Source organism: Lissotriton vulgaris, chromosome 3_1 (genome assembly GCF_964263255.1).
Source record: "Lissotriton vulgaris chromosome 3_1, aLisVul1.2, whole genome shotgun sequence".
Lineage (NCBI taxonomy): Eukaryota > Metazoa > Chordata > Amphibia > Caudata > Salamandridae > Lissotriton > Lissotriton vulgaris.
The window spans coordinates 1,730,247,080-1,730,266,691 of record NC_141689.1 but is presented as its reverse complement, the minus strand read 5'-3'; positions in this window follow the sequence as shown (position 1 = coordinate 1,730,266,691).

The following is a 19,612-nucleotide window of genomic DNA, read 5'->3' as shown; positions in this document are numbered from 1 at the left end:
CTTAAGCGCCTACCCCAATTGGATAGGATTAACTCCTTAGTGACAAGGGGTGCATTAATTGTATGAGTATCAGGTAGGGCCCACCAATTCTCCATTTTTAACAATAGAGGATTGTGGTCGCTATCAATGGTCTTTCCCACATCCATATCTATAACGGCCGACCAAAGGTGTAGGTCCACAAATAGACAATCTATTAAAGATGGGCATGTGAGTTTGTTAAAGGTATTAGCCCCCTGTGTGTCAGAGATGGTTCTGCCATTTACGGCTCTAAGACCATATTCTATAACCAAAGCTTTGATCTGTATTAGAATCTCAGACCATCTTTTTACTGGGGGGAGTGACAAAGGGAGGACTTTCCACGAGGAATCTTCTTCCAAAGTCCCTACCATGTGCAATTGAAGTCACCAGCAACGATGACCATTGCAGAGGGGTGGCACTTGGATAGACATTCTTCCAACTGGCTAACGATGGACGAGGACTTGCCATTCATCGTCCCTCTTATATAGACATTGACGAGCTCCAGTGAATCCACCCCCCTCGGGTCTTTTACTGACAGCCACATGATATCGGGACTGCCTGTATCATGTTGAGAGGCTGGCCAGCCCAGATCTAATCATATCCATGTAATTATACCACCTGACGGTCTGCCCTTACCCAAATGTGCTGCAGGAATATGAAAAGTATTGTATCCAGATTTACACAGCATAGTTAGACTCCAACGGCCACATGCATCATCCCGGGAGTTTGCGAATTCTAAATTGCGAAAATAGCGATTCGCAATTTAGAATTCGCAAAACGGGATGCATGATTATTTTCGGTAAATTTATGCGATTCGGTAAAAATCGCAATTTTTACAGAATCGCATAAATTACTGAAATACAAATTGCGAATTCGCTATTCCCATTGGTTCCTATGGGCCAAAAGGCCCATAGGAAGCAATGGGAAGGCATTAGCAAAGTACGAATTTCACTTTGAAAATCGCAATTTGTTAATGCATTTCATGGGTGCAGGGGGGGTCCAAAGGACCCCCCCCATGCACCCCTGAAATGTATTTTTCGCATCATGTTGCACACACACATGTCCTAAGGACATTTGTGTCCGTAACATGAATGTTTTAAAAATGCATTTTCGGCGTGTTTTACACTTTTTGCAAATTTACCGAGTGGTTCATCCACTCGGTAAATTTATCCCTCTAATTGCGAATTCGCAATTTAAAAAGTAATCATGCATTGCTTTTAAGAAATCGCAAATTTGCGATTTCTTAAAAGCAATCGCAATTTTAGAAATCGCAAAAAAGTTGCGATTTCTAAAATTGCTTGATGCATCCAAAAAAGCATTTTTGGAATCGCAAACGGCCGATTTTAAGGAATCACACCGTTTGCGACTCCAAAAATGCTTGATGCATATGGGGGCAAGTCTCCTAGAACAAGCATATGTCGTAAGCCTCCACCAGCCTGTTCCAGGCAGGTACAGACAGATTTTTCTTCAACCCATCTATCTTCCATGAAAGGATTTTTTGTGGAACAAGACCAATTGAGGTTTGGGTGAAATTATCTGTGTCTATACAGGGTACATTTTCTGAGAAGTTAGGTAAGAGGGGGACCGAGGGGGGCAACTGGGTTAGTAAATCATGGGAGCTGGGACTAGGTAGATTACCACTCCTTACACCCTCTGCTGTAGGTTCCTGGTGAAGTCAATCATTTGCATTCAGAGTTGAAGTGGCCCCAAAGTTCTCTGGGCAGTGTCACTCCCCCCTCTTCTTGCTAGTACATTAGGGAAACGCCTAATTTGAATGTGCGAGGAGTCCGGGGAAGACATCTGATACTCTAGCGCCACTACATTTTCTGCAGGGCTGGCATCAGCTAAGGATAATTCAATACTATTGAAAGCAGAGTTAAGGGATGTGCATCTTCTAGCATTAACTATGTCTTCCCTAATGATAGAACAACATCCCCGCACATGGCGGAGCCAATGTATCGATTTATTAATCAGGGACTCCTTTCTAATGCAGACAAGAACCCATTGCTTTATATATTTACCTGTCAGGAATGAATGACAAATGGCTTACTGTGAGAAGCAATAGTGAATAGGTTTTTGGAGTGCCTTGTAGTAAACGAGAAACCATCCATGATAGGGTAACATAGTCACTAAATGTGGAAAACAATCACTAATGCCAGTAATTAGTAATTTGTATGTTTTTTAATACAGTGAAGATCATAAACAAAACCACTACACTCAAATAATATATTCCTACATACAGTACAGTCTTGCAATAACATTCAATGTTGGATACAGTTGGTATTAAAGAGAGTTTTTAGAACTTGCAAATTCAGTGGAGGATTAATGCCTCTGCTTCATTGGTGGAAGACTGTCTACCACATTTAGAGCACCCTTCCAGGCAGGCATGGACCACTGAGCTACAGAACACCAAAACTTTATGTGGGCACTCTAATGTATGTGTCTTGTTTGTGTCTTCAAAACTAAAATGCAATGGCCTTGGTGCTCAAAGAGCTTTGTCCAAGTGCATATTATGAGCCACTGGGTGTTTTCACTACCTGTTACCTCTATGCCTTCCAGTGACGACCTTGGTTGTGAAAACTAGTATTGGTCATTGTGCCACAATCCAGCAATAAAGTTAACACAAGAAAAATCCCCAACCAATTTTGATAAATATAGTTAAATTCAATAAATATATTGACACCGAAATGACATCAAAATAATTAGTTAAACTAGAGATATAAGCTTCTAAATAGATGAATATAGCGCCAAGAAGCACAATGAAACACTTGCAGTTGTCTGGTTGTACTAGACCAGAGGAAAGTCACAAGATCAGAACGACCACAGGTCACGGATCAGATACAAGGACCAGGTTAGTCCTGCTGAAAAGTTATCTTCTCAAGTTTGACGCAGAGAGTGTTGTTCACATTGGCGGCTGCCGCGAGGAGGATGCTGTCAACAGGAGGAGCAGTTTGAGTGCCGTGGACAGTCATTGCTGTGGCACAAAGAGCTGGTCATCACTAGAGCTTCGCTTTGGTTTATTGTGCAGGCAGTTGCTGTGGGCATGAAGTGCCGGTCTTACATCCCAGATGTCGCAGACAGTCCCTGTCACCACAAAGAGCAGGTCCTGATAGACCTTCACATTAGTGGTCCTTGTTCTGAATCTTCCACAGGACCAGAAGTGTTCTGATGAATGCTTCTGAAGAACCCAATTTTATATATGGGCCAGCCTTTGTGTAGGGACATCACTGCCCTACCCCCAAACCTTATTCTCCCCCTTCCCCTAGTCCTTGCTTCAAACTGTCAAGAGTGGCAAACGGCAAGGGCAGGCCTAGTGTCAGGTTCCTTTGTGTGTGTGTGCTGCAGGTAGAGCCCTTTGCAGTGCAATCAGGGCAGGATAAATCTCCTACTCAGCCATCCTGTCAGGACGACCTCTCCCCTCACATCTAGTCTTCTTATGTTTCTCAGTCTGGAAACAACTCACAACCCACAACAACAGAGCCATTTACAGTCATGTTACCCACCACACTGACAAGAAGGCACAGTTAGATTGAGGAGGAAAATGCCAACTTATAAAAGAGGCAATTTATGAATTGTAACTTAAATCAGACGTCACCATTAATGAGGATTTTAAATTGCAATTAATTTGAGTGTAAACATCATTTCTCTTTTTGCTCCAAATCTGAAGGTAGCCCTCATTAAAGGTAATAAGGCAACCCAGTGTTATTCTATTGGAGCGCTAGGCCTTACAATAGTGAAACATGTGTTTAGGAGTTTTTCACTGTCAGCACATATCAAACTTAAACACAAATGACCTACTTTTTGTATAATGTGCATCCTGTCCTGTAAGCTTTAAGGGCCTACCTTAGTGGTCACTTATAAATATTAAAAAATAAGGTTTAAGCCTTGCAAAAGGGTTATTATGCCAGGTAGAAAAGGCTGTTTATACTGTGCTACGAGCTTCAGCAACAGGCATGGGAAATGTTTTCAAAGGCTAGTTTAGTGGGCCACTGGTAGCACTGGATTTACAGGCCCTAGTTACAGGCAGTACCATTTACTAGGGACTTGCAAGTAAATCAAAGGTGCCATTAAGGTGTATTTTGCCATGCTTGCCAAAAATGAATGAACAAACCAAAAGAATGTATGACATGCTACAATGTAAAGTAAACTTTTTATTAACTACAGAGTAGACTACTTGCAATCAATGTGTAGTATCTTCATGTTGTGTTATACTGTTCTATGTTATCTTGTTCCTAGCAGCTCAGCCAGTGTGAGTGTTCTGTGTGGAATGTTGGTGTGTGGGCCATGAGTGGAATGCTTGGATGACTGGTGTGAGTGGTGACAGTTGGTGGATGGGCTGAACAGATAGCAGGCTGCTCCTGGTGGGGCTGCTCTATTGGATCTACACTACATTAGGATCTACTTATCAACATCATAACAGTGTGGACTACGTTACTACATTATTTTTGTCGACAAGTTGGAGATTTTCTCACGCATAAAAAGTTGGTCAGAAGGAAACTAAAGATGATATTTAGAAATAGTCAACATGTTGGGAAGAAGCTTCACAATCTACAAGTGCAGACAACACACAGGAAAAATTCCAACAAGTCTGGGTCACAAGAGGACATACATTCAGTGCAAGTTAACTTTCAAGAAGTTGTTTTGAAACCTAAGAAGCCACAAAGGAAACATAGGAAAATGTAACAACACGTCTTGTTGCCCCACCACTGTCCATTACAACGGACAGCCCCAGCCAAAGCCATGTGGCACATATCTACAGGAACTGCACCTTCAAGGGAAGTAAGCATCATCATTTTTGACATTCCACATGGCATCCCTGATATGAACGCTACGTACATTGAGATCTTCAAGAACATTTCATTTGTGTGTTTTGCTGCACCAATTTGTAGTACATTGACAGCAGGCATGTCCACAGTGCAGCAAAATTGACAACCTTTATTGTCATCTGGATGTGTGCGCTAGAAGGGAGATGCCTGTTCTGTGTGTTTTCATGCTCCTGGGAACCTGCTTCTGGAGAGCTATACAGAGGAGGTTTGGTTGACTGCATGGTATACATGTTTTGTTAGTTGATCTGCCCATTTGACTCGCCTGCACAAAGCCAGGTAAAACAGATTTGCCTTATTTTGTTTTAAGACTTGGCTCATCGTCATGTTTGGTGTTTTTTCTGATGGTGTTGGCTTGCCACGTCTTGTCACATCGAGTGATTTAGTCATGTTTAGAAATTTGCCCTGGTGGTGAGGTGAGACATTTGTCATCTATGATTATTCTGTGTCACTTGAGCTATCTAAAAAAATTGACAGTTAAACCGCTTTTACCCTAGTTTAAAAAAAAAAAAATAAGGCCCGAATCGCGTCTGGCATGCGCACAGGCGATGAGTGGAATGCTTGGGTGACTGGTGTGAGTGTTGACAGTTGGTGGATGGGCTAAGTAGCTAGCATTCTGATCCTGGTGGGGCTGCTGTATTGGATCTACTCTACATTATGTCCAATAAGGGAACAACAGTGGGAGCTCCACACAGCATGCACCAGGGAGGAGTCCACAAAATGAGTGCTATTTCCGTTATTATCCTTGGTTGGTTGGGTGCTATTCTTCCTCCGGTCCACCGTTAAGACCAAAAAAGAACCACAAATATAAATATTATAGGAAGGAGCGCCAAATTAACAAAGTAAAAAGGTCAACAGTCCCAGTTGAAGTCCTTATCTTTTTTTACTTCCACAGAAAAACCTTTGCATAGTTCTTACGTGCTGAATGTAACTTTACAAATCTAATCATGGTTGAAGAACTCTGCACAAAAAACAATAAGCATTTGCTTTGTGCATGCATGCAAGAGCTGAATATGCAAATCAAGAATCAGTTAACATCATAATCTACCACTAATGTAACTTCATTCGGGTGGTTTCTTGTTGGCCTTTTGACTTCTTAACGCAGCTTGTAAGTAGGAAACCATAGTAAGGCAAACAAACAGAGGGGCATATTATCAAGCCTGTGCGCTAAAATTATCGCCGCTTTATCGGCCGAAAACGGCCGATAAAGCGGCGATAATGGGCTTGATAATATGCTCTGTGGAATTCCAATCGAAGCCCATGTTAGATGTCTTCACATCTAACATGTGCTTCGATTGGAATTCCGTAGAGCATATTATCAAGCCCATTATCGCCGCTTTATCGGCCGTTTTCGGCCGATAAAGCGGCGATAATTTTAGCGCACAGGCTTGATAATATGCCCCAGTGTTTCTAAGGGTTTGTAGCGTAGCAAGAGCCAATGTTGGGGAACAATAGTTCAATTTTTTCATCAGAGGGATAATATATTGTTTCCTATTTTTGGTATAAAAAGTGCAAAAGAACAATGTGTGCAAGATCGGTGGAGGTGACATTTTCTTACACGGGCAAGGAGGGAGTTGTGAGTTTCAGAAAACATTTGATGGATACTTGTAATGGCAGAGTTTTTGGCTCTATTTAGCAGTGATATAGATCATTAGTCTTGCTCACATCTAGTATAGGTATTCTTAGCCTGTGTTGGCCCTTTTAAGCCCTTTTTTTCAGACCTAGAATAGGATAGCTGCTTAATATGCCTTTATTCTTGACTTTAACCTGTCTATTGCCTATTGGCTTTGACATACTAGATGGTTTATGTAGGTATTCTGACAGAGCTAAGGGGCATTTCATCCCTTTCAGGCCTACAGGCCTAGAGCTAGAGGGACTCCATCTTGATGAAGCTGAGAGGCTTTTCAGGGCAAAGGCAAAGTTTATAGTTAAGGCTGTTTTTCACTTGGAGAGAACCGGTCTGGGCCAGCCCTTATCGGTAGGCTGTATTATTCTCTGTGTGGAAGACACAACAAAAGGCCGGCCGGCTGGGTGTGTGTCCTTGATGCGAGGTGATGCAGAGACCTGGTGGGCGGCAGGCTGATGGCTGGAACTTTCCATGAGGAAACAGCATTCTATATCAGTCGAGTGGAGGTGGCGAAGCCAGTCAGTCGTGTTGAGGTGGTGGAGCCAAGCAGTCGTGTTGAGGTGGAGGAGTGGTAAGCAGTGGAGTGGAGTTGGCAGAGAGAGAGAGAGTTCAAGCTGGAGAGAGCTGAGTTGAATAGTGAGCTGGAACTGAAGGAAGCAGTCAGAAGCAGTTACTTATCAGGAGGAGGTGTGAATAGCTGGAGTCTGAAGTAATGCCTTTTAGAAGAGACGGAGGAGAGATCGTGGACTAACCTGTGGGAGCAGAGGGAGTTAATTGAACATTGGCGCAGAGACAGAGTGAACAAGCTAGTGGAATGAAAAGCATCAGAGCGGCAGGAACCATTAGATTGAAGCTGGAAGGTGGAGACAGTTCGTGGGGGAGAGGAGTCCAGTGCAAAGTGATCAGCGCAGAGGTGTACCCAAGAGTGCAGGAGAGGGAGAGAGTCTGAGATGAGCCAAGGCACAGACGAGAGAGGAACCCAGATGACAGCTAGAACAAGACTTCACACTAATCAGGTGAAGGCGCTCCTGTTATATTAATTTACTTTACACTTGCATCTTAATCTTATCTTTATTCCCTAGGCTTTTGCATTGCTAATTTTTTCTCTTTCAGTGGTGTGTTCTACCTATAGTCTTTGTCAGTTACAGATCTGTGTAAATGTTTATATTGTTCTAATAAAATAACCCCCAGTTTGTAGCAAACTGGCATATGTCTCATACTTTTGTTCAATCTAGGTAAATATATCTCCTAGGTGTTTACTAGGTACATGAATGGATGAGTAATCCCAATCAGGTAAGTGGTGATCACATAAATAGGGAGTGAGTGGACCTATGATGCCAAGAATAAGAGGTACATTATATTAATTGGCTAACTCCTAATATTGTAGTAGCAAGCCCTTAGTGAATAGGGAGAGAGACTTCCCAACATATATATATAGGTGTTCATAGGAATGTGGTCGTCGTTGATATGCGGCGTTAGTGAGAACGTTGGGTAGGAGACCAGCGTGGATACCCACAGGATTGTGGCTTGCGTAAGTGAGAGCGTCAGGGGGGAGACTGGCGTGGAGGTTTGCCGGATTGCGAACCGTTTGGAAATAAGGGAGAGCACTGGGGCTGCAGACCCACGTGTGTAGACGCACCGGATTGTGTGTCATATCTGCCCCAGGGTAGATTAGTCTGGGTCTGAGTGGCCGCGAGACTATAAGTTATCCTTAGTAATCAGTGAGTATTCTTAGTATCCCTATAGATTTAGTGGTGTTTTTAATAATATGAGCTTGTATATTGCGAGTTCCCCATCCTCAGGTAGGTACCCAGGTGCCTGGATAGTTGGTCCTGAGGAGGGATGTGATTACGTTCTGGCTGGGTTGGAGGGGCCCCTAGGGGCTGATCCCATCTAATCAGAAAATCCAGCCATAACATCTGGCGTCACGAACTGTTTACTTATCCTGTGTGCCTGGCCATGTGCTTAGAGAGGTTCCCATGTGTTGTGAGTGAGTGCCATGAACGCCATAACATCTGGCGTCACGAACTGCTTACCTATCCTGTGTGTCCTGGCCATGTGCTTAGAGAGTTTCCCATGTGTTCTGAGGGAGTGCCCTGAGCGCCGGTTCCATCTGGCGTAATGTTGCAGTTTATGTAGCCTGTGAGACCTATGGGCTTGAACAGTTGCAGCGTGAGGAGATTGCATTACATCATGGCATTTGGCTTATTCAGGGTGGAAGGAATGGTTTTTATCTTGGTGTTTAAACTGTCAGGGTTGAAGGATGGCATTACATGGGGAAGCCAGTTACATCTTTGTGATGGTCCAATTGTATAAATGTGTGTAAAAAATGCTTTTAAATTGCCTATTAACTTGCTTGCTGCATCTGCTTATGCTGTGCAATGTGAAATGTGTTCATTGTAATATGATGTGTGGAGTTTTTTGCATATAGCTCCTTGTAAATATGGCTTGTGAATAGCGCCATGTTAATGTGTCTTATGAGGTGCATGTTCTTATTTTGACTTGCTGTGTTGCTTGTGAATGATGCCTTGGATATATTCCTTGTGAAAAGCGTGTCATTTTTTGAGTTTGTTTACTGTCTTGTAAATATGGCTTGTGAATAGCGCCATTTTAATGTGGCTTGTGAGGTGCATGTTCTTATGTTGATTTGCTGTGTTCCTTGTGCATTGCGCCTTGGATGTGTTGTTTGTGAAAAGCTTGTCTTGTAAATATGGCTTGTGAATAGCGCCATGTGGTAATGGCTTGGACAGGGCATGTTATCATTACGTTTGGCAGGAGAGAGCTGGATCTCTCTCGGGTGCTTGGGGATAACGTTTTGAAAATGTGTGTACGTGTTATCTGTAAACGTGAAGAGATGAGTTCATGATTTTCCCATGTATCCGGAGTCATTGGGGGATGATTGTGCTTGTGCTGCCAAAGGGTTAATATCTTGAATTGAGATGGCAGTCTTTATTTTTAAACATGCTGTTTTACCTTGCATGGTTATTTTGACCTGACTATAAAAGTCAGTGGATTATTTGATGGTTTGATTTTGACTTTTATTGATTCCTTGGTCTGCCTATGTGCTTTGTCAGCTTCTTGACGGAAAGGTAACATCTTGTGCTTTGCGAAGGGTTCTGTTCATTTGACATTCTTTTTGAAATGCGTCTACGAATTTGTGTGGGTTTACCTTGGAACTGATGCGGTTATAAATCAACCAGTCGGATTGAGATAAGGGTTTGCACGGAGAGAGCTGTGTTCTTTTGAATGCATGATTTAAAATGAGTGAAATGTTAAAAAGATGGCCCCGTTAGAGTGCACGCTACGGGGCTGTTTTCATTAATTATTTCTTTGAGGGTTTTCCATCTAGAAAGGAATGTGCTGGTTGCAATGATCACAGGTTGAGAATAATCAATCTTGCCCGACAGTGCATGGTAACATGTGCTTTTAATTAGTGAAAGGCAACCGTGTGCTTTTAATATAAAGTGTGTTCTTGTTATTATTTTCCCAAATGCAAACTGAAACTTTATTAATATATGAATGTGGCCCTTTTATTAGGTTGGATTAAATAGTTTGCGCTATAAATTACACTGTAATGCATGGTTGCATGATGCCCCTGGTTGAACTAAACACAATGTTGAAATGTGTCTGCATTTTATGTTGTTTTAAAATTATTTCTCTTTCAACAGCTGACAATGGTCCATGTTAATTCGTTTTTTAAATGCAGACTGTATAATCTTGTGTGCAAAACTTAGTTGCCCCTTTCTAAATAAGTGCCCTTATTTTAATTATCTTGCCTTTAGCTGAATTAGTTAGACTAAAATCTTTTTAGAAACTGGAGCTTTTAAGTAGCAGTACACTGTAACAGAATTGTTTTTTTTTTAAAATGCTAGCTTTCGTTAGTTAGTGAAAATCAGGCCTGGGAACAAGCTTACAAGGAATTTGTTTGTCGACCTTGGCAGACCAGCTGGTTTGTGAAGACGAGTTTTTTTTTCCTTCCTCTGCAGGCTTCGGCTGCAGCCTGTCCTGTTTTTGATTGGCCATAATCCAATTTTGTTCCACGGACGGCTTGTTTATGTAAGGGTGGGGGAACTCGCTCTTCCTGGCTGTTGACGCAGGCAGCTTCATTGCCTGCTGATAAGGGATTCTTGCAGACTCTTGCCCTTGCAGTTAGTTAGATACAGTAGGCTTCCCTGATTAGAGACTAGGGATGCTTGCATCGAGTGCTTGGCAGTGCCTTCCCCTCGCAGTGAGATCAACTTTTGGCAGTGGTTCAAATTACTTCACACTGTAGCCTGGCTCCTGCGTATTCTGAAGGGAGGGGCTGTCCCATAAAGGATTAGTGTATGAAATAGGCCCTTCTGGCTGTGTATGTAAACAATTAGATTTTGCCCAAACTAATAATAAAAAATATATGATTTTAATTATGTCTTGACTTTAGAAGACTGTTTTTAATTAATTAAGTTTTTTTTCCCAACAATGAAAGGCACCCGGGGTAATTTTTAAATGGAAAATTTTATCATGCAAGATTAATGATACTTGTTTTCTTGTCCCTAGGATTGCTGGGTTGTGGTGTGGGTGCGTGGGTCAGCCCCTCCCCCCCACTTCCTTTATTATTTTAGTTTTTTACTTTCATGTTGTTATGTTAGTTTATTATTTTTGGAAGATGGAACCAGACCAGACCAGACCGGAAGGGTGGTGGATGGCCGCATCGGAGGAAGTGTCCGGATACAGAAGATGCTGGGTGGTGACCTACACTGATGTCCACAATTGACTTTGGACTCTTTTTTTTTCAAAAGGATTTGGTTACGTAATTCCTTGGCCTGCATTATTCCCATGTTTTCATTCACTACAAGCAGGCCCCACTTTTAAAGCAAAAACATGTCACCTATTATAGTTTTTCTGTTTTCTTCAAAACAGTTTTTGCCAATGAAGGACTTTTTTTTTTGAATGGTGGTGCACACATGTGTTCCACAGTGTGAAGAAACTTAGTGATATATATATACACCAGTTATCTTGTAGACATGGGGTTGTCTTTTACTGTTCTTACATTTTCACCTTGATTGATCAAAGGGTGGTTACCTTACACTTTGGATTGTTCTGGGAGCTGTGTCTTTTAGTATGATTATGTATTAATGTTTGCCCAAACCTTGAAAATAATTTGTCATGTCTACTTCTCAGATTTCACCAAAATGTTTTTTTTTTAAATTGACATATGTCAGTAGGCCTCATTTAGGCCCATTGTTATTTTTATTCCACAAACAAGCCCCTACACCAATAGATTTCATGAGTCATCATTAGCTTAAGTTGACTATAGTAGGTAGGCCTCATTTAGGCCCTTTTGTTATTTTATCATTCGAAGTTGAAACACATTTAGTTCTTAAGTTGTCCGAAGTAGGTAGGCCTCATTTAGGCTTAAGTTGTCCGAAGTAGGTAGGCCCCATTTAGGCCCCTTGCTGTTTTCATTCAACACATAAGTCCCTACATCACTAGGTTTCACCAGTTATCACTAGAAGTTGAGGCACATTTAGTTTGAGGATGCTTTGGTTAGTTTCTGTTGTTATCAGATCCAATCTCAGATATGTTTCAGCATTCAAGTCAATGGTGCTTTGATTTTTTTTCAGTTGGTTGTTAGATTTGTATTCCCTACAATTGAGTTTCAGGTGGAATTTCCTTAAGTTGTCATTCTTTTTAGAGAGTTTTTTAGTTTTTGATTTGTTGATAGATTGTGTTGATGTTTGTTTATATGGATGTTGATGTTTATTGATGTTCGCAAGATAAGGATCTAAGGGTGGAATGTAATGGCAGAGTTTTTGGCTCTATTTAGCAGTGATATAGATCATTAGTCTTGCTCACATCTAGTATAGGTATTCTTAGCCTGTGTTGGCCCTTTTAAGCCCTTTTTTCCAGACCTAGAAGAGGATAGCTGCTTAATATGCCTTTATTCTTGACTTTAACCTGTCTATTGCCTATTGGCTTTGACATACTAGATGGTTTATGTAGGTATTCTGACAGAGCTAAGGGGCAATTAATCCCTTTCAGGCCTACAGGCCTAGAGCTAGAGGGACTCCATCTTGATGAAGCTGAGAGGCTTTTCAGGGCAAAGGCAAAGTTTATAGTTAAGGCTGTTTTTCACTTGGAGAGAACCGGTCTGGGCCAGCCCTTATCGGTAGGCTGTATTATTCTCTGTGTGGAAGACACAACAAAAGGCCGGCCGGCTGGGTGTGTGTCCTTGATGCGAGGTGATGCAGAGACCTGGTGGGCGGCAGGCTGATGGCTGGAACTTTCCATGAGGAAACAGCATTCTATATCAGTCGAGTGGAGGTGGCGAAGCCAGTCAGTCGTGTTGAGGTGGTGGAGCCAAGCAGTCGTGTTGAGGTGGAGGAGTGGTAAGCAGTGGAGTGGAGTTGGCAGAGAGAGAGAGAGTTCAAGCTGGAGAGAGCTGAGTTGAATAGTGAGCTGGAACTGAAGGAAGCAGTCAGAAGCAGTTACTTATCAGGAGGAGGTGAGAATAGCTGGAGTCTGAAGTAATGCCTTTTAGAAGAGACGGAGGAGAGATCGTGGACTAACCTGTGGGAGCAGAGGGAGTTAATTGGACATTGGCGCAGAGACAGCGTGAACAAGCTAGTGGAATGAAAAGCATCAGAGCGGCAGGAACCATTAGATTGAAGCTGGAAGGTGGAGACACTTCGTGGGGGAGAGGAGTCCAGTGCAAAGTGATCAGCGCAGAGGTGTACCCAAGAGTGCAGGAGAGGGAGAGAGTCTGAGATGAGCCAAGGCACAGACGAGAGAGGAACCCAGATGACAGCTAGAACAAGACTTCACACTAATCAGGTGAAGGCGCTCCTGTTATATTAATTTACTTTACACTTGCATCTTAATCTTATCTTTATTCCCTAGGCTTTTGCATTGCAAATTTTTTCTCTTTCAGCGGTGTGTTCTACCTATAGTCTTTGTCAGTTACTGATCTGTGTAAATGTTTATATTGTTCTAATAAAATAACCCCCAGTTTGTAGCAAACTGGCATGTGTCTCATACTTTTGTTCAATCTAGGTAAATATATCTCCTAGGTGTTTACTAGGTACATGAATGGATGAGTAATCCCAATCAGGTAAGTGGTGATCACATAAATAGGGAGTGAGTGGACCTATGATGCCAAGAATAAGAGGTACATTATATTAATAGGCTAACTCCTAATATTGTAGTAGCAAGCCCTTAGTGAATAGGGAGAGAGACTTCCCAACATATATATATAGGTGTTCATAGGAATGTGGTCGTCGTTGATATGCGGCGTTAGTGAGAACGTTGGGTAGGAGACCAGCGTGGATACCCACAGGATTGTGGCTTGCGTAAGTGAGAGCGTCAGGGGGGAGACTGGCGTGGAGGTTTGCCGGATTGCGAACCGTTTGGAAATAAGGGAGAGCACTGGGGCTGCAGACCCACGTGTGTAGACGCACCAGATTGTGTGTCATATCTGCCCCAGGGTAGATTAGTCTGGGTCTGAGTGGCCGCGAGACTATAAGTTATCCTTAGTAATCAGTGAGTATTCTTAGTATCCCTATAGATTTAGTGGTGTTTTTAATAATATGAGCTTGTATATTGCGAGTTCCCCATCCTCAGGTAGGTACCCAGGTGCCTGGATAGTTGGTCCTGAGGAGGGATGTGATTACGTTCTGGCTGGGTTGGAGGGGCCCCTAGGGGCTGATCCCATCTAATCAGAAAATCCAGCCATAACAATATTCCAGCATTATAAGTATATAATTCAATCGAAATCCAGTTCAAATAAACTGGTGCTGGATGTTTTCCACAAAAGAAAGATACGTTGGAGCCCCTTAGTGTGAATGTGGTAGAGTGTAATAGGTCATAACAAAGGTCTTACCCCTGCATCTGACCTACCTATCAGAAGCAGTTTTCTTCATAAATATTTCCTGTAACCTTGATTTAGGGAACCCTTCATGAAGACTAGGAGTGTCAAAGAGTTCCATTATCCCCACTGATGGCAAGGTGCGTCTTACTTAGGAAAGCCACAGGATTTTATGACTGTGATCTAGAGTTATAATGTCTTTCAGGATCCATTGGTTTAGAGCAATGCTATTCCTTTTCCAAATTGACAGCCCAACGAAAGGGGAGCCAATGTAATAACAACACTAATATAGGGCAAATAAGCTTCCTTGTGAGCAAGAAGGTTGCTGCAAGCTGTTGGGACCGCTAGCAGCTGCTTAATGAAGTTGTCTTCTATTACTTGCAGTGGTGCCCTGTCCACTATCCCCCAAATCGCTGCCCCATAAGTGGCAATACACCTTGATTTAGCTAAATACATTTTAATAATTTCCATCGCAGGCTTAGTGACCAGTTTTTTTGAAAAGCAGAAAATTGCAGCGTGCTCTTGCCCATGCTATCTGCCCTATTCTGTAACATCACCTTCCAAGATTGTTTTAAGTCAAAGACCACCCCTATATAGTTAAAGCTTGGAACTTGTTCTATTTTTCCCCATCAAAATAGAAGCTTGGAGGTTTCTTGTTGGCACATCACATAGCTAGAAATAAAGATCTTGGATGTGTTTATCTTGAGGTCCAGGTTGGACATAAAAGTCATGTAGTCAGAGATAAGATTTTTAAGTGCTATGGTGGTTCTTGCTAAAAGAACTGCGCTGTCCGCATATAGCAAAATCAGAAGGGGGATGTTCTGGGCTTGAGGGGTGTCTTGAGATGGTTTAACTAGTGATTCATACAAATTATTTGTGTAAAGGGCAAATAGAAAAGGGGCCAGGACGCAACCCTGTCTGACCCCCCTTTCAATTTTAAAAGGTTTGGTGCCTTCCCCTCGTCTACCAAATCGAACCAAAGCAGCGGCATCTAGATATGACTCTCTAATAAAATTGGTGATTGCGGCCTCCACTGCCATGGCCTCCATGATATCCCACAGTTTGCTGTTTGCCACATAGTCAAACGCCTTTGACACATCCATAAAGCCATGTAAACCTGTCCCTTTTTTGTCAAGGAGTAGTTTGCAGCTAGTAGCGACACATTATGACATTGATCAATGTTACTCCTGCCCTGCGTGAACCCATACTGGACTTCTGCAAGAATTTTCTTCCCCGCCACCCATAGTTCCAGCTTATTAAATAGTAACCTGCCCATTACTTTTGCCATGCTCTCTAGGAAGGAAACAGGGCGAAATGGATGCGTGAGTTCGTTTTATGGATTTCTCAGATTCGGGTTTTGTGTTCCATATAATCTTGTATTGTGCACTTCACATTTGTTTTTTTATCTTTGGTTTCTTCATTTTTCGGTTCTGTAATTCAGATACCGTGTATTTTTCCTAAGGAATTGGATTCAGTGTGGAGTGTATTTCTCCATTGACCTTTTCCAACATGGCCGACGCCTTTATTCCCAAAGCAGGTTCACTGTTGTCCGCGGTTTTAGCGCGGCACATTTGTATCTCCTCACACTATTTTAGTGTACTTTACTCAGTTCACTTTTATTATAATTATTACATTTCTGTTCTTCATATATTATACGGCTTTCGCACACTGCGTTCATCTTTTCAGCACACTTGACACAAAGGCCCCCATTAGGATGGCGGGCGGACTTTGCCCGCCCGCCATCCTCACGGTACTAGGGACGCACCGCCGTAAGGGCGGGGGTCCTGTGCTTGGCATTAGAATGTGCCCGCCACAGTGGCGGGTGCATACAGCATTCCTACCATTGTGGCGGGCGGTGCACTCAGCACCGCCTGCCACAAGAGTTGGAAGGCATGCAGTGCACTTCCATGCAAAAAATGGCAGGCACCACGCGGTGCCTGCCATGTTGTGCGTGGAACTGCTGGGGGGTACCATAGGTACCCCCCATGTGCACTCCCCACCCCCTGGAGTCCTGGGGGGCCCGCAATGGTCCCCCAGAGCAGACTCTGCATGCCTTTCTGTGGCAGCATTGCCACCACGGAAAGGCATTGAAAATATTGCATCCTAATATGGCTGGCGGTGTCTGATAGACACCACCAATATATAAACCCTTTTCCGCCCCGGTCAAAGCGGCGGATAGTCTTTCCGTCCGCCGCTGACCCCCCAGCCATGTTAATATGGCGGGGGTTTTTGCAGCAAGGATGTCGGGCGGATTGCCCCCGCCAGGCCAGCGGTGGCCACTGAAAGCCTGGCGGGGCAATCCGCTCGCCATCCTAATGGGGCCCATAGTCGGGTGCACTTCCTTACTCCAGTAGCTGTCCGCCTACCCATTTCAACATGGCCGAACCATCTTTACCTCATGACAGCGTTCTCCCCACTTGATCAGCTACGTTTTCAACGCAGCGTACACAGATTTAAACTATTGCCGATTTCGTTCTCGTTTATATCATATTGAACGAGTCGGGAGACACTTTCAGCATTTCTCGTTACATTTCAGGTATGTTTTTTACTACAAGTAGCTCTTTTCGCTTGAGTCTGTTATAGTAGCAGTTTCCATGATTATTCATGTTACTTTTTTATTGTCATCTCGTTTCATTCACCGAGTCTACAGACAGGTACTTTTTACTTATTCTTCGTTTATGGACAACTGGGCCTCTTAGGTGACCTAGTTGTTATAACTGAGCTTATGTCATTGCAATATGACTTGGCAGTACTTCGTGTGGGTCTTCGTGCTTTTCATCATATCAGCATTTCTGTATGCCGTCAGTAAGTGCCTTTATCAACATTTTATTTTTAGAGCAGGAACACCGGGTGACTTCACATTTTTGTTGTGACTTTTCATTTCACTTATAACACGGGCCACACCGTAGCTCAGGTTTAGTAACCACAGTTGGTGTATCTTTTATTATTGACACAGAAGCTTTTTCTATTTCTTTCTCATGCCTGGGACACTTTTTGGTCCTCTCGTTTAGTTTGCTGGTGGCTCATAGTTCTAGCTGAGTTCTCTTTTTTCACGTGTCATGTGGGTGCCGTTGGGTAGTAATGGCTTCTACTTGCACTTTAGTCAATGCTTCCAAAACCATACATCAACAACCTCTGTTTTTTGTTTATATTACAGTGGCCCGTGAAGAAGGGACGTAACAGTCCCAAAATGCATTGGGCAAGTTGTTCTCAAGTGCAGCATTTAACCTGATTATGTGATTCTTATTGTTGTTCTGTATCTATGTGCTTCTTTATCAGAAATGCATGATACCAATGTATGTTCATCATGATGATGTGGCAATCATGAATGTTTAAATACTCAGAATAAAAAGAAATTGAGACACTTGATCTGGAATTTTCTTTTATGTACTATAACCCGTCAAATGATTGTGAAAATATTCAACTTATGTTAAAGACAGACGTATATTGATTTGTGCTGTGCACATGGTTTCACCAGGCTACCAAGCCTGACCAACCTCACATGTATATTTCAATGAGGGATAGGAAGCCCTCAAATACCGCGTAGCACGCTTTAGTTGAGAAATGTGTATATATTTACCTCACGCTGCTTAGTATAACTTTAATCACGGGTGCAGTTCTCAACACACATTTTTTAGGATTGTAAAAAAGACAGTTGGTACAGGCAGAATTTGGGCCACGGCCATAGGTGCCAAGTGAAAATGAGATAATAGATCAGCTGCAAGTTGTCAAAGTTTAAAATAATGCAATGGCATTCCTATAGTTTTGGAGATGGGTCAACCGAGGGTATGCTTCTTGCCACAATAAGATGGGTATTATAGGTTCATAACCAGTGGGATGATTTGTCCATGAGTTGAAGGGTAGTTTTGTGCAATGTGGGCCTTACTGTGGGGACATTTGCCAAGATTAAAACAAAGGGGCAAGCAGCTGGAGGTAAAATGCGATTTTTGGATGAGTGTCACTCTTGTGTTCTGGGGGAATAATCTTCCGTTGGCTAATGGAAGAATTACTATTTGCGTATTTTGCGAATTCGCGTAACCGCAAATTCGCGAATTTGCGAATTCGCGGATTTGCAAATTTTTTAAGTGGGGGGGGTCTTCCATGCGAGTTCACATGCCTCTTGTGTGTATAAAAGGTCTGAGACTGAACTTTTGCCCCCGGATCCGCCGCTCACTGATTTGCGAATTCTCAGTAAATTCGCTGGAGTTTGCGGATCGCGAATTTACCGAGCGGAACGGATTTTGCGCTCACCGGTGGGCCCCATTTTTTGTGCCTGTGTTTGGTTAAATTTTACCCTCAAAATTGACCCCATGCCCATAACATACTAACGGTATAGTCATTGGGGTACAAATGAGGCGTTGAAAGGGCTGACTAGTTGTAGCGTCATTTTTGAATGTAAAACAAGCCTTATCTAAAATGTTATGGATTTTGAATTCAAGCGAGTCCAGCCGTAACAGAATAGGATGTAATATTGAGATAATATTAGTAATTAGATCCTCTATATCATCATTTTGGGATAAAGTCTCATTAGCTGGAATAGCAGGAGTTATGGGGACAACTAGATATAGTCTTTCTAGGTTTCTTGGATTTCATTAATGCAGGGTCTTTTGTGGTTCCTCTTTTCCTTTTCTCCACAATGTTTTTTGGCGTGGTGGTTGCATTGTTATTGAGTTGTTGAGATAGGCGTGGGTGGTCAATGGAATAAGCCTGGATGATTACTTGGGGCGTGATTTGCTCTCGGGAGCCCTGGATATCATGGTCTACTTTATCATTGGTAGGAATCAGCTGCAAACCATTAGAGACAGAACCCCCCTCTTCAGAAGATATGGCAATCTCCTGTGTTATTTTGTTTGTTGCTTTAAGAAAAAAAGTATCAATGGTGGACACGGTAATCTCTGTGGCGGATGTTAAAGTTGCCTTTTTCTTTCCCATGACTAACCTAGAATGCCAGCGGCGTGCTTTAAAACTGGAGCCAATGGTGGCCCAGCCCAGCCTCTTCCTGGCTCCGACGGGCGTGGACGGGCCCACCCTTGGACGGCCGCCGTAGTTATCTGCCTCAGGGTGCAGACTGTATGCGGCAAGGGACGCAAAGACTGCCGGGGCTTGTGATCCTGCCCCTCTTAGCATAAACATAATTAACACATGGCATAACCTTGTGTAAAATACCAATCCATTACTATGTAGCTCTACCTAAGCTTAACACAGAACACTAGTAAGACGAATTAAGATACACTAGTAATTAACCATCCAAAAACTAATAAGCAAAATCATACTGCCATTTACTAAATCTCTCTACAACCC